The sequence below is a fragment of the Cnephaeus nilssonii genome (genome assembly GCF_951640355.1).
Source record: "Cnephaeus nilssonii genome assembly, chromosome: 22".
Lineage (NCBI taxonomy): Eukaryota > Metazoa > Chordata > Mammalia > Chiroptera > Vespertilionidae > Cnephaeus > Cnephaeus nilssonii.
In genome coordinates this window covers 21,569,648-21,583,574 of record NC_137093.1, presented here as the reverse complement: position 1 = coordinate 21,583,574, position 13,927 = coordinate 21,569,648, and the positions used below count along the sequence as shown (strand labels likewise).

At 49.2% G+C, this 13,927-nt stretch overlaps 1 long non-coding RNA gene across 1 annotated transcript; it reads left to right on the top strand.

Annotated features, from left to right (window-relative positions):
• Positions 1–3,262: 3,262 nt before the first annotated feature.
• LOC307094171 lies at positions 3,263–5,904 on the top strand. The gene is made up of 3 exons (XR_013813044.1): positions 3,263–3,357; positions 3,874–3,929; positions 5,777–5,904. It is a non-coding gene; the product is annotated as an uncharacterized lncRNA (long non-coding RNA).
• The last annotated feature ends 8,023 nt before the right edge of the window (positions 5,905–13,927 follow it).

Genomic DNA, 13,927 nt, shown 5'->3' with positions numbered 1-13,927 from the left:
CAAATTGGTTGTTACTGAAAGAACAATGGCCTAGGAATTTTAAATCCTGAACTTGAGCCTATGTCTGAATCATTTTTTAAAAAATATATTTTTATTGATTTCAGAGAGGAAGGGAGAGAGAGAAACATCAATAATGAGAGAGAATCATTGATTGGCTGCCTCTGGCACGCCCCATATTGGGGATATAGAGCCAGCAACCAAGGCATGTGCCCTTGACCAGAATAGAACCCGGGACCCTTCAGTCCGAAGGCCCATGCTCTATCCACTGAGCCAAACCTGCTAGGGCTGAATCCTCTAAAGTTGTGAGATCTAAGTGCATGCATTTCACAATAAGGAACCTCTCTGACTTTGCACATCTATTTCCTTAACCCCCCAAAGCAGTGGTCGGCAAACTGCGGATCGCGAGCCACATGCGGCTCTTTGGCCCCTTGAGTGTGGCTCTTCCACAAAATACCACGGCCTGGGCGAGTCTATTTTGAAGAAGTGGCGTTAGAAGAAGTTTAAGTTTAAAAATTCGGCTCTCAAAAGAAATTTCAGTCGTTGTACTGTTGATATTTGGCTCTGTTGACTAATGAGTTTGCCGACCACTGCCCCAAAGTAACAGCCCGCATGGTAACGCCCTCAGCTCTTTTCAGTTAACGTCTTATTGTCAGTTGTCTGACGCAGATGCTGTCAGGTAGAGGCGAATTGCTTCTCCCACAGCCATCACGGGGCCTTTGCTTTCGAATGCTCTGAGCTCTGGTCGCCCTTGGAAACAAGAAAAGCCCTGGTCCCTAGGAGTGGTCGCTAATCTTCATAAACAGCAGGAGGCAGCTGATAGTGTAAGGAGAGGAGAGGAAAAGGTCAACTGTGTGCCCTCACCGAGGTCACTCACTCACGGGGCTTTTCCACTGGAGGAGAGGCGTTTATTCAGGCGTCTTTTCCAGGGCTTCCCATTCTTCCATCTGTAACCTGAGGTAAGAGAAGATGAAAAACTGCTCAGTACAGTTTGTCAGGAGTCTCTGTCTCCAGGATTAAAAAAAAAAAAAAAAATCCCGCCGGGCCGGCGTGGCTCAGTGGTTGAGCGTTGACCTATGAACCAGGAGGTCACCGTCTGATTCCAGGTCAGGGCACATGCCCAGGTTGCAGGCTCGATTTCTGGTGAGGGGCTTGTAGGAGGCAGCCGATCAATTATTCTCTCTCATCATTGATGTTTCTCTATCTCCCTCTCCCTTTCTCTCTGAAATCAATAAAAATAATAATTTTTAAAAATTGTAATGACAGCCCTAATCGGTTTGGCTCAGTGGATAGAGAGTCAGCTTGCAGACTCAAAGGTCCCAGGTTCGATTCCGGTCAAGGGCATGTACCTTGGTTGCAGGCACATCCCCAGTAGGAGGTGTGCAGGAGGCAGCTGATCAATGTTTCTAACTCTCTATCCCTCTCCCTTCCTCTCTGTAAAAAATCAATAAAATATATTTTAAAAAGAAATAAAATAAATAAAAATTGTAACGACAGTGAAGAAAATGGAGGACAATGGGCCAACACGACTTTCCCAGGTTCTTGTGGCTTCTGTGTGGGATTTGAACCCAGGTCCTGAGACACCAGCACCCAGAGTCTATGTTATCATGCTCCGCTGCCTTCTAGATGGTCTCATCTAAATAAAGTGTTTGTCCCACACTCACTCTGATAGGTGTTCTATTGGGGCACACAAAACTCAGTGATATTTCTGAAGTCCAACGTTGACTCAGATGGCACTTTTGGGAACCCCTTAAGCAACGGGTGCTAAATATTGAACTGACAATGATTCATGCTTTTCCTCTGGTCTTTTACCAGCAAGGTGTCCATAGCTCTGTGTGGTGTGAATGCCTTTCTCACCATCTCTCCTGATGGATTTTCTTATAGGAACTAGGGGCCTGGTGTACGAAATTCGTGCACTGGGGGTGGGAGGGTCCCTCAGCCCAACCTTCCCCCTCTCACATACTGGGAGCCCTCAGGGGATGTCCTACTGATGGCTTAGGCCCGCGCCCCACGGGGAGCGGGCCTAAGCCGCAGTCTGGCCTCCCTTTGTGGGAGGCAACTGGGCTGATCAGGGGAAGGCACCAGCCCCATCACCCTGCTGCTGCAGCCACTGCCAGTCACCACAGCCACCAAGGTGTTTTTTTCAACATGGACTCCAGTCCCTTCACCAAGAAAAAATGACAACTTTCTTTAGGCATTTTCAAGATGTGTCTTTCATAGGATATGCATTTCTTTATTTTTTTATCCTCACCTGAGGATATGTTTCCATTGACTTTTAGAGAATGTGGAAGAGAAAGGGAAAGACAGAGAGAAACATCAAAGTGAGAGGAACACTTTGATTGGTTGCCTCCTGCATGAGCCCTGATCTGGGCCCCGGCCAGGGAGGAGCCTGCAACCTAGGTACATGCCCTTGATCAGAATCGAACCCGGACCCTGCTGTCTGCAGGCCGAGGCATTATCCACTGAGTCAAACCGGCTAGGGCAGGATATGACATTTCTTAGCCCTCCAGCATTTTTTTCTCCAGAAGTGTGGTGGAAAAACCCTAGATCACCTTTTTGGATTCTTATTACCCAAGTTACTAAGAATATTACCAGTTACTAAGAATATTACCAGTGGCATACAGGAAGCTTAGCCAATGAGCAGTCAGAAAAGGTGTTTCCTCTATAGTTCACACCAATCGAGGGCTGGGCCCTGCCCAGGCCTAAAGCCTCTGGCCAAAGTTTTAGGCCTGGGCAGGGCCCCTCCAGCTCCCTCTGATCACCAGCTCCGCCCCTGCCCAGGCCTGCCCAGTACGAAAGCCTCTTGGGCAGGAGCGGACTCACAGCTCCCTCCCTGCGATCAATCACAGGAGGTCCACTCGTGCACCAGGCTGAAGCGACCCCCAGCTCCCTGCGGTCGATCGCAGGGGGTCTGTTTCGGCATCAGGCCGAAGCGACCTCCAGCACCCCGTGATCCATCACAGGGGGTCCGCTCCTGCACCAGGCTGAAGCAGACCCCCTGCTCCCTGCAATCGATCGCAAGGGGTCCGCTCCTGCACCAGGCCGAAGCGACCCCCCGCTCTCTGCGATTGCAGGGGGTCCGCTCATGCACCAGGCCTTACATCACAGTGACCTGGGTGCCAGGATGTTCCTGGGACACAGGTCCTGGGCGCCTATGTATGCAAATTAACTGCCATCTTTTTTGGGTTAATTTGCATAGTCACTCTGATTGGCTATAGGTATAGCGAAGGTACAGTCAATTTACATGTTTGTCAATTTACATATTAGGTAAGGTATATCCAGATGACAACGAAATCCAGTCTGTCCATAAGGATTTCTACTGGCGAACGATCCAGGTCTACCCTATGGATCAAGTACAAGGTACTGTGGGAATTCCATCATTAACTTGATACACGTTTAATACCTGCCACATATTCCATTTCCCATGTGTAAGAAAATATCTATAACAAGATTTCTCAGCCCAGCTGGTGTGGCTCAGTGGTTGAGCATCAATCAGTGAACCAGGAGGTCAGGGTTCGATTCCCGGTCAGGGCACATGTCCTGGTTGCATGCTCCATCCGCAGTGGGGGGCGTGCAGGAGGCAGCCAATCAATGATTCTCTCTCATCATTGATGTTTCTATCTCTCTCCCTTTCCCTTCCTCTCTGAAATCAATAAAAATACATTTTTAAAAAAAGATTTCTCAACTCATACCTTTACTTCTCTTCTTCCTTGCCATCTTTCCCACCCAGTACGACGACCCAGCAGTGGCTCATCCACACTTGGTACCCAGCCCCCTCCCTACACCATGGCCCCTTGTCCACAGCAAGCCGAGCTCCCTAAGGAACTCATGGTGAGCAGCCACCTGTGTGCTGACCGTTGTTCTGTGTTCCCCTAGCTCCATCTGAGACCTTCTCGGAGGCACGTTCTCGAGGAAAAAGAGCGGGTCCTCCGGTAAGCCCCCTTCGTTCTGTTCCGTGGAAATGTTGCTCTCATAGTGTCTCCCTGTTAAGTCCACTTCACATACAAGAACCTGACGAGGTGAGTGCACAAGACATGCACGCTGCCTTGGGTCCTGTGAGTGAGTGTTGATGGGAAGTCTTTCACGGGCTCATCACCGATAGAAGGAGACGTCTTAAAGTGACAGCACCCAGGACGTAAAGTACAGCCTAAGGAATGTAGTCAATTATATGGTAAAACTATGCATGCTGACCGGAGGGGACTCGTCGTACTGGAGTGATTGCTTGTACGGTACATACATGTCTAATCAGTATGCTGTAACCTGGAGCTAGTCCCATATATTTTTTTAAGTATAAGTTTGATTTGGGGGCAAGGAGACTTGTCATGTGTGACCTTCAGTTCTGTTAGGTTTTATACTGGTCACTCTACTTACATTAGCATCTGATAAGCAAGAGTTTTCTTTCAATCAACCCTATTGTCCAATGAGAACACAGAGGCTCATACATGATACGATTTGGGTAATGATACGAATATAGGAATGCAGAGTGCCTGTCTGGGATGGTGCAAAAGTGCTGGAGATGAATGGTTGTGATGGTCACACAACAAGGTGAATGTCCTTAAGGCCACTGAACTACACTTTAAAATGAGCCCAGCTGGTGTGGCTCAGTGGTTGAGCATCGACTCATGAACCAAGAGGTCACAGTTCAATTCCTGGCATGGGCACATGCCCAGGTTACCGGCTCAATCAGTGGGCCCTGAGCAGCTGTGGGGCCCTGAGGACCTGGAGTAGAAGGGGACAGAGAAAAAGGACAGAATGCCCTGGCCGGGTGGCTCCGTGGGTTGGAGCGTCATCCCCTACACCAAATGGTTGCGCGTTCGATTCTAGGTCAGGCACATACCTAGGATGCAGGTGTGATCTCCGGTGGGTAGGTGCGTACGGGAGGCAACCAATTGATGTTTCTCACATCAATGTTTGTCTCCCCTCACCCCCAACCTCTCTCTCTCTCCTGCTTTCTCTCTGTAAACACATCCTCCGGCAGGGATTAAGCACTAAATAAATAAAAACAAAATAAAAAACACCGCTCTCCTTTGGTTTTAACGTGGTTTATTTTTGGTATCAAGTTTGTAAACTGTCAGGTGCTCTGAGCAGAAGATAAACCCGTCCTCGTTTTTTGGTTTTTTCCCCCCTTGAGAGCCGAACGCTTTTGTGTCCATTTAAAACCTATATGAGATATCCAACTTTTCAAATAGAACCTTCCTGAAGGTTTTCATTGACAACCTTCCTGGGGGCTCCGCGAGGGGAACGGGCCATGATCCCTGGACTTGGAGAAGCTCTAATGTTTCACATTTCAGCAACGTTGCCCCAGCTCCGCCTTCCTGCCGGAACCCGCAGCGACCATGTGTGCAAGTCAGTATTGTCTGCGAATTCCCTCGGCATTCTAGTACAAAGGCTGTTTTAACAGTGAGGATAGGAAACTGGCAAAGTACAGTAATTTAAGGCTTTCTATGTGATAGAAATGAAAACAAAGAGTGTGACATTGATTTCTAATTCATATTTTATGTATATTTCATTAAATAACGGTTAAACCGCTCACATTGGAATTATCTTTAAAAAGTTATATTTGATCGCATAGATAACATGTTTCGGTATATTATAGACAAAGAGTTGATTTATTGCTATTTTCTTAGAGTCATTAAGCATTGGCACAGGTAAGGCCAAACAGATGGATTTTGTTGGGGGGAACCAATGAATGGCCCTGGAAATGAATGAAAACAACTACACTACAATGGAGATTCTAATGTAAAATACATGTACTTACCTGATTATGTTTCTCTCACAGCCATGTTATCCTCCTAGGAACTATCTCCCCACCGAGGATGCAGTCGTTGTCATAAAAGCGAGACGTAAAAATCGTCTCTGGTCAACTTGCGGGTGCTTCTCCGCGTCCCACCTCTTTGTGAGGAGGCACTGAAGAGGTAAGTGAAAATTAGCAGGCATTTCCCTGCCCGAGTGAGAACGATGTCAATGCTTACTCTGCTAGGATAGCCGCTGCATCCTTGTGTACTCATAGAACCAACAGTCCATCCCAATTCTAGTCTCGGTCAGCCTCAGTTCCTGGTCCCATTTGAAGTGTGCAGAGACATAGTGGGCACTCGTGGGATGTCTGTGTTTGTGATGTTTACACATGGGACGATGCTGAAGAACGCAGGGTCTGGGTCAGGCTGCCGGGATCCAATCCTGGCTCTGTGACTTAATCGCATCATGTCCATAAGCTTATTCCTTGACTGTCTATAAAATGACGCTGAAATGTGTACCTGTTTTATGAGGTTACTAGAGGCCCCATGCATGAATTCGTGCACCGGTGGGGTCCCTTGGCCTGGCCTGTGGGGATTGGGCCAAAGCTGGCTCTCCGACATCCCCCGAGGGGTACCGGATTGCGAGAAGGCATAGGCCAGGCCGAGGGACTCCATCTGTGTACAATCAGGGCCAGGGAGGGACCTCGGGACAGCTCCAGGGCGTGTCTGGCCCTTCTCACCCAGTCCGGATTGGCAGGTCTCCAGCAGCAAGTTAACCTACCAGTGGGAGCGTCTGCCCCCTGGTGGTCAGTGCACATCATAGCAACTGGTCAAAAGGTGGAACAGTCAGACACTTAGCATATTAGGCTTTTATTATGTAGGATTACAAGGTTGAATCACATAAAATAAGTGAAGTGCTTTGAAGAAGGCCTAGCACACAAGTATTCCAAATATGCTCATTACATTGTGATTAATGCACGTGGTACAAGGATTACTGTGGACCATGTCCATTTAATTTTTCATTGTTCTTGAGTGGCCCCTGTTGCTATGATTTCCCGCCACAGAACATGTGTGGTGAGTTTCATCTCTCTGACCCTCGCACATGTAATTGATATTCGTAACGCGTTCACAGGGATTCAGACTCCGGTCTCCCTCCATTGGAAGCCTGTGTTGATCTCTCTGCCATATTGCTGTACTTAAAGGAAATATCTTGAGCAGGAAATACAGGGCACACATTTCTACGTCTATTGACTTCTCAGAGACACTAAATGCTTCCATATATTTTTAGAAACGTAATGGAAGAGTCAAAATGATCAAAGCTCAGCTCTGTTTATCCCACAAAATTAAATAACATATTTAGAAATACAGATACAAATAATAATAATAATAATCCTATATAATAAAAGCCTAATATGCTAAGTGTCCAGTCGTCCAGTTGGCCATTCAACCAATCAAAGCGTAATATGCTAATGATATGCTAAGGCCGCTCAACTGCTCACTATGACATTCACTGACCACCAGGGGCAGACAGTCAACGATCGACCAGTTGCCATGACGTGCACTGACCACCAGGGAAGTGGACCTAAGCCGTCAGTCGTACATCCCCCAAGGGCTCCCAGACTGCAAGAGGGTGCAGGCCAGGCTGAGGGACCCCCGCCCCCCCCCCCCACTTCAAGTGCATGAATTTCGTGCACCGGGCTTCTAGTAATAATAATAATGGAAATGGTCAGCCTGGGTCTGGGAACCTTGTAGTGTCCTGGAACTGGAAATCAACAGTGAAGTGATGTCAGGCTCGTGGGAGCAGCCCCTTCACACACCCTCCCTCTCTTGACAGACAGGTCTTAGAAACCCACCCACTTTGATAGTGTGGCAGTGACAGCTATGACTTAACGGAATAAATTTCTCCCATTTTCTAAAACTGTGCTTTTATACTTTTCTTTTACAGGGGGTCGTGCTCTGGGTGCAGTTATTGGGCTGTGGTTGGCCTCATTCACATGATGCCAGAGCTCATCTCTGAAGCAGGGGATTGCCTGGCTGCCAGTCTGTCCTCGGGGTATCTGTGGCATGAACTACCTGTACTTTGCCATCATCACATCCCGATGTCTGTCCTGGATGTCCTGGGACGTTTCATGGTCACTAAACCCATTCCTGTTGTGCGTGTGAGTAATGAGCAATAACTTATGTTCCTTTGAAAATAGGTTCTTTGCCTTCTAGCACTGCAAGTAGACTCCAAGTCCTAGGACAATGGATTTTTTTAAAAAAAAAACTAGAACAAGAAGAAACCAAAAATACTCCCATCTAGTCATTCAGCTGCACAGTTTGCACCTAGGATAAGCAAAGCACCAGTGAATTAAGAAATACACAATTAAAAAAGAGACTTCTACTCAAATAACTCCACAATGCATTCGGAGGGCCGTCTCCACCCTTGTGGATAGGAACCCAGATAGAGAAGAATTTGTGTTGCCTAAGAGACTGAGAAAAACTAGACAGCTGAGCTGACATCTGGGCTGAAACTGGATCAGGGCGAGTAGGAATTCAGCTACCACATGAACACTGGAAAAGGGACAGTACCAGAAATAAAATTATAACAACGACATGCATGGGTGTGACTTTCAGCTTGACATGTGTTTAATATGAATAATGCCCAGGGTGGGTGAGAGTGTAAAGAATCCCCGCTCTCCAACGTTGCTGCTGGTGAGCATTTTGAAAGCCTCATGAACAATGAATCAACAATCTCACTTCTTCTACCTCCAATCATCTAACAATACTTGTCCACGTAAGAAAATGTACATAGAAATATGTCCATAGCCTTGATTGCTGCATTCAGCGTCACGTTAGTATATTTGCCAAAAATATAATTACAGTCTAATGTGTGTGTGGCTACGTGGGACGGGGGGTCGGGCACCAAATACTCAACATGACTTGCAAGACATCACCCCATTTTAGCGATGAGAAACCTGAGAATCACAGGGGTCAAGTCATCAACTTAGAGGAGTAGGAATCCAAGTTCTGAGGTTACTTCTACGCACATTTATGCTCAGGGTCCATAACAACGTCCATGTAACATGGAACTCGCCAAGGAGAGGCGCGCCTTCTCTGAAATCGCCCTCCCGGGGTCTCATGCTGTGTTGTGTTTCCTGTAGGTTACTGTGCGGAGCTGCCTCTCGGGCAAGGACACGTTTCAGGTGAAGGCCTCCTGCCTCGTGCGTGGTCCCCTGAGCTGCTGGCCGTGTTCCTCTCGGAGATGCTGAGCTGCGTCCTTACACAGGCAAGTCTGATGCCTGTAGCTCCCCCTTCATGTTTACATCCTGAGGTATGTTTGTAACAGGCTGTGAAACCTTTATGAGTTAGGAACTCATTTCTTTTCATATATAAATTGATTTGATTTCAGGAAGGAAGGAAGAGGGAAAGATAGAAACATCAATGATGAGAGACAATCATTAATAGGCTGCCTCCTGCACGCCCCCTACTGAGGATTGAGCCCACAACCCGGGCATGTGCCCTTGACCAGAATCGAACTCAGGACCCTTCGGTCCGCAGGCTGATGCTCATTCCACTGAGCCAAACCGGCCAGGGCAGAACTCATTTCAGGGGGAAGGAGCGGGTCACACAGAGGTTCAGAGGCAGGAATTCTGGCCCACCTGGTGCTCTGTTCACTTAGAACTTTTATGCCTCTGCATGATTCTTGCAGATGTTTGGGTCTGTGTGTGTCCTGGTTTGCTGAGGGTTTGGATTTAAGAAAGCCTTAGAGTCAAGAAGAGGACTTTAGAGCATGAGCCCGAACTGGGCGAATAGGAGTGAAGTGAGGTGGGGTGGCAGTTTGGTGACGTCATGGACCGAGGCGGCCTTCTGAGATACACGGTCACAGCCTTGTCACTCCGAGGCATGTCTACCATCGCAGCACATGTCACTGCCTTCAGGTCATGTTGCTTCAAGTACATTAACTTGGGCGTCAGCTGAGAGGAAGCTCTTGTGTTGAAACCGTTCTTTAAAAAAATCATCCTTTTTCTTTATGATGAAGAATGAAGGAAGTAGAAGCTCAATTAGCTAATCACTGCTGCTGATTATTTTGGGAGAAAGTCATTAAGTTCCACTGAGCCCACACGAGGTTCTCTCAACTGGGCGCCTTAGTGGGAAAACATCGTTGCAGCGTCCCTTGCAGAAGGAAAGACTGTGCAGATGGTCACCCAACAGGAAGCGACTACAGAAATGAGTGTCTACGCTTAACTGAAAATTGCACACCTGAGAACGCCATTCTTCTCAAAGCCTCTCTCAATCACGGTCTGTGGAAAAGGATTAGAAAAGAATCTTTAGACTATAACAAGTGGATGGGCGTAGTGTTCTGGACGGTTCTTTATCAGATTAACAAATGATGCTTCTTTAACAGCCTCTGACGGCGGGCGGAATGCAAACAGGAGTCCTGCTGCTCTCCTCTTACCCTGGAACCTCCGGTCCTCCTCGGCGCTCTCACTGAGTGGGGTCAGGGACCACCCAGGTAGGACCCCCTCAGGGCACCCCGGAGGGCAGTGCTTGTGCAGACCACTCTTCCTCGGGCACTGCTGGGTGTTCGATGAGAGATGGTCCGGGAACACGGACCGCCTGCCTGTAAGACTGTGATTTGTGGGTGACCATGATGATCGATTTAGTACATCAAATCCTTGTGGCTGGGAGATTCCAAGGTCTCCCCTTGCCCAGATGTGGGCGAAGGCTGTAAGCTGGAAACAGTAAGCCCTCAGGGTCTGTGCTGGGGAAGTGCTGGCCTGCAGTCCAGGAGGCCCCGCTGCAGGGGTCTCCTTCATAGCCATACGGGGGTCGGCACAGAGCCTTGTAGTGTCAGTGATAACCCAATGGCCCTTCCTTGGTCTCCCCCTCTGTGAGCGACGTCTTCTCTTCCCCACGGCATCTTACGTACGTCTTTGGGGGTGAGACAGACAAGTGGTTCCAGTGGCCCCCCTCGGAGGGAATGAAAGAGCCGGATGGCAGCTAGCTAGCACAGGTGCTCCCCGAGTCCTCCTTGAAGAGGAGGCACCTGAGCAGAGCCCCGAGGAAGTGTGGAGGGAGCCCCGGGGCTCTATGGGAGGAGCGGTGAGTGCTGGTGCTCCCCAGTCACCTGTGGGCGGGTGAGGCAGCAGGAGGGGAGGGTGGCCCCTGCGCAGAAGTGGGGCAGCGGTAGGGAACAAGGTGGTAAAGGTGGTGGGAGGGGAGGGCACGCAGGTCCGTTTCGGCCCCCGCAGGGCTCTGGATTTTATTCCGCACGTGACACTAGGGGACTGCAGCGAAGGGGCTGGGCGTCACGGGGTGTGACGTCTGATGCCGTAACGGTTAGACACGGGAGGTGGTGGTCATGGACTCCTCCCTGTGTCCTAGGTGCTGGGCTCGGATTCCCAGGGTTCGTGTGCGGTGAAGAAGCTTGATATTGTCTGGAAACTAACCAACGGCCCCCAAATAAAGGCAAGAACTAAGCACATTGAGCAACAGCCCCACTGGACACCAGGGGTCTGCAGGCTCCCCTGCCCCAGGCCCCTGGTGCTCACGGCTCCCCTCTTGATGATTGCTAGGCCAGGAACGCAGGTGGGTGAGCATGAGGACCCTTTATTCTTCCTAAAATGCCTGGTGGTGGTGGTGTTTCTTTACAGGCGGCCTTCTGCAGGCAATCCCTGCAATCTACGTCCGGTGACAAGAGTTTCCCAAGAGCAACCCCCAAACCTCGACAGGCCCAGGAGTACAGCCCTGAGCCCTGGTGTGGGACCTCAGAGAAGCCCGGGGTCTGGAGCACAGAGGGGCCAGAGGCCCGGGCACAACCCTGAGCCCTGGTGTGGGACCTCAGAGAAGCCCCGGGTGTGGAGCACAGAGGGGCCAGAGGCCCGGGCACAGCCCTGAGCCCTGGTGTGGGACCTCAGAGAAGCCCCGGATCTGGAGCACAGAGGGGCCAGAGGCCCGGGCACAGCCCTGAGCCCTGGTGTGGGACCTCAGAGAAGCCCCGGGTCTGGAGCACAGAGGGGCCAGAGGCCCGGGCACAGGCGAGGCACGGCCTGCATCCTCTGCCTGAGAGGGGGCTGGGCAGGTGTGGCCGGGCGCAGGCACTCAGCACACCAGGCCGTGGGTGCCCTCCCCTGGGGTAAGAGGCTGGGGGAGCACAGCCTGGGGACCCTCCCCTGGCCCACGCCACCCTCAGCCACTGCTGCTGCCACCGCCGCCGCCACCCTGGACATGATGCTCCCTGGCCACTGTGCTGCCCGTGACCGCCTTCCGTGGCGACCTCCCTGAGGCTGGTGCAGCCGCCGCCCTGGACCTGGAGGAGCCGCGTGCGCTGCTCAGGGAAGATGGAGAGCCCGCGCCCCCTGACCAAACTGCCTGCCTGTCGGAGGGTCGTCATGTCTTCATGTGTTGATTCGGGAATGTTATATTTACTCTAAATTTTTCTTCAATTTCTACACATTTTGAATTTGTTCCTTATGTATTGCATTTTATCTCTGCTGTCCTATAGTTATGTATTCCTTTCATTTATAATAAAACTTTGTTCTTTTGTCTTTCATATGTCTTTTCATATAGCACACAAAAATGTCCATTATATGTTTTACAAAAATTTAATTTTGGCTTTGCCATTTCTTCCTACTATTATCCTATTTTCATTAGCTTCGCTGTACATTTCCCAGTGCCCATCCTTTTTTGCTTTATCTAACATTTCCATATACATCCTTTTTTAAAAATATATTTTTATTGATTTTTTTACAGAGAGGAAGGGCGAGGGACAGAGAGTTAAAAACATCGATGAGAGAGAAACATCGACCAACTGCCTCCCACACACCACCTACTGGGGATGTGCCCACAACCAAGGTACATGCCCTTGACCGGAATCGAACCTGGGGCCCTTCAGTCCGCAGGCCGACGCTCTATCCACTGAGCCAAACGGGTCAGGGCATATATACATCCTTCTTCCCCCCGATTTGTTTTCCCTTCAGCACTCATATAGACGTGTTATCCTGGGAATTATGATCAAGCATTTGCGTGGATGATGCTCGCCAGGTAAGTGTGGGCAGCCTAAGGTTGACTGCCGCAGCATTCTGACCAAGAGACGGAGCAGAATGGTCCCTGTGCCCCCACTTCAACAATTCCCAACTCATAACTCCCGCCGGCAGGAAGAGGGATTCAGAGGCCAGAGAGCAGAGTGGGAGACCCTATGGACAAGTCCTTCCAACCGGAAATCAAACCCCGGATGCCTGGTGACCTGTGACAAGCTGTGGATGGGAGGGGAAAGAAGGGACCCGGATGGAATGTCTTTCATTGCTTAGAATGGAGCAGACGCCCCACTTCTAGCAGCACCCGAAAGCTTGCACCAGCTCCAGGCTAACTCTCCCTGCAGAATCTACTTGCATTTCCTTTCTTTCCCAAAAATGTCAACAGCTCCCACCTAAATCCTTCCCCTTCCTGATCCTGCTTCTTTCCTGTTTGAAACCAACTTTCTTGGTTCTCTTTTCATGAAAGCTTAATTCGGATTTCTACCATCTCCAGGTAGCCCATCCTATGTAATCACTTTCCCAGCTCACACTCTCTGTAGGCCTACCATTACCTGGTACTACAGCTACTAAATGAGGCCTTTAAGGCAGAAATTACTTTAATGTTTGCAGCACCCTATACCCTGTCCCCCTGCAGTGCCAAGCACAGTTCCTTACAGAGAATATGCAATCAAAACAGAAGGTATTTGTCATAGCTAAAGATGTATATTTTGGTCTCTCTAAACCCTGACTTGTAGTTAACAAAATATTTTGGGTATTTTTTTCTGTAGAGATGAGGGGATGGAGTAATAGAATGACCATTTGTAACAAGGTTCTCTGTAAAGTCTCCATCTTTGAATATTACTTTAAATCTACTTTCATAAATCATAAACAATGCTTAGTAAGTAAAACTAAGTAATTTAAGGAAACTTTTAAAAAATCCTCTCCCAAGGACATGCTTTTATTGGCTTTAGAGAGAGAAGAGAGAGGGAGAAACAATGATGTGAAACATCGATTGGTTGCCTTCCAACCAGGGATCGAGCCCACAACATGGGTATGTGCCCCGACCGGGAGTTGAACCTGCAACCTTTGTTATATGAAACGACACTCCAACCAACTGAGCCACACTGGCCGGGTCCAGGGAACTATTTTTTTAAAAAGCCAATTAGGTCGAGAGTTTTTTTGTTTTGTTTTTTTATT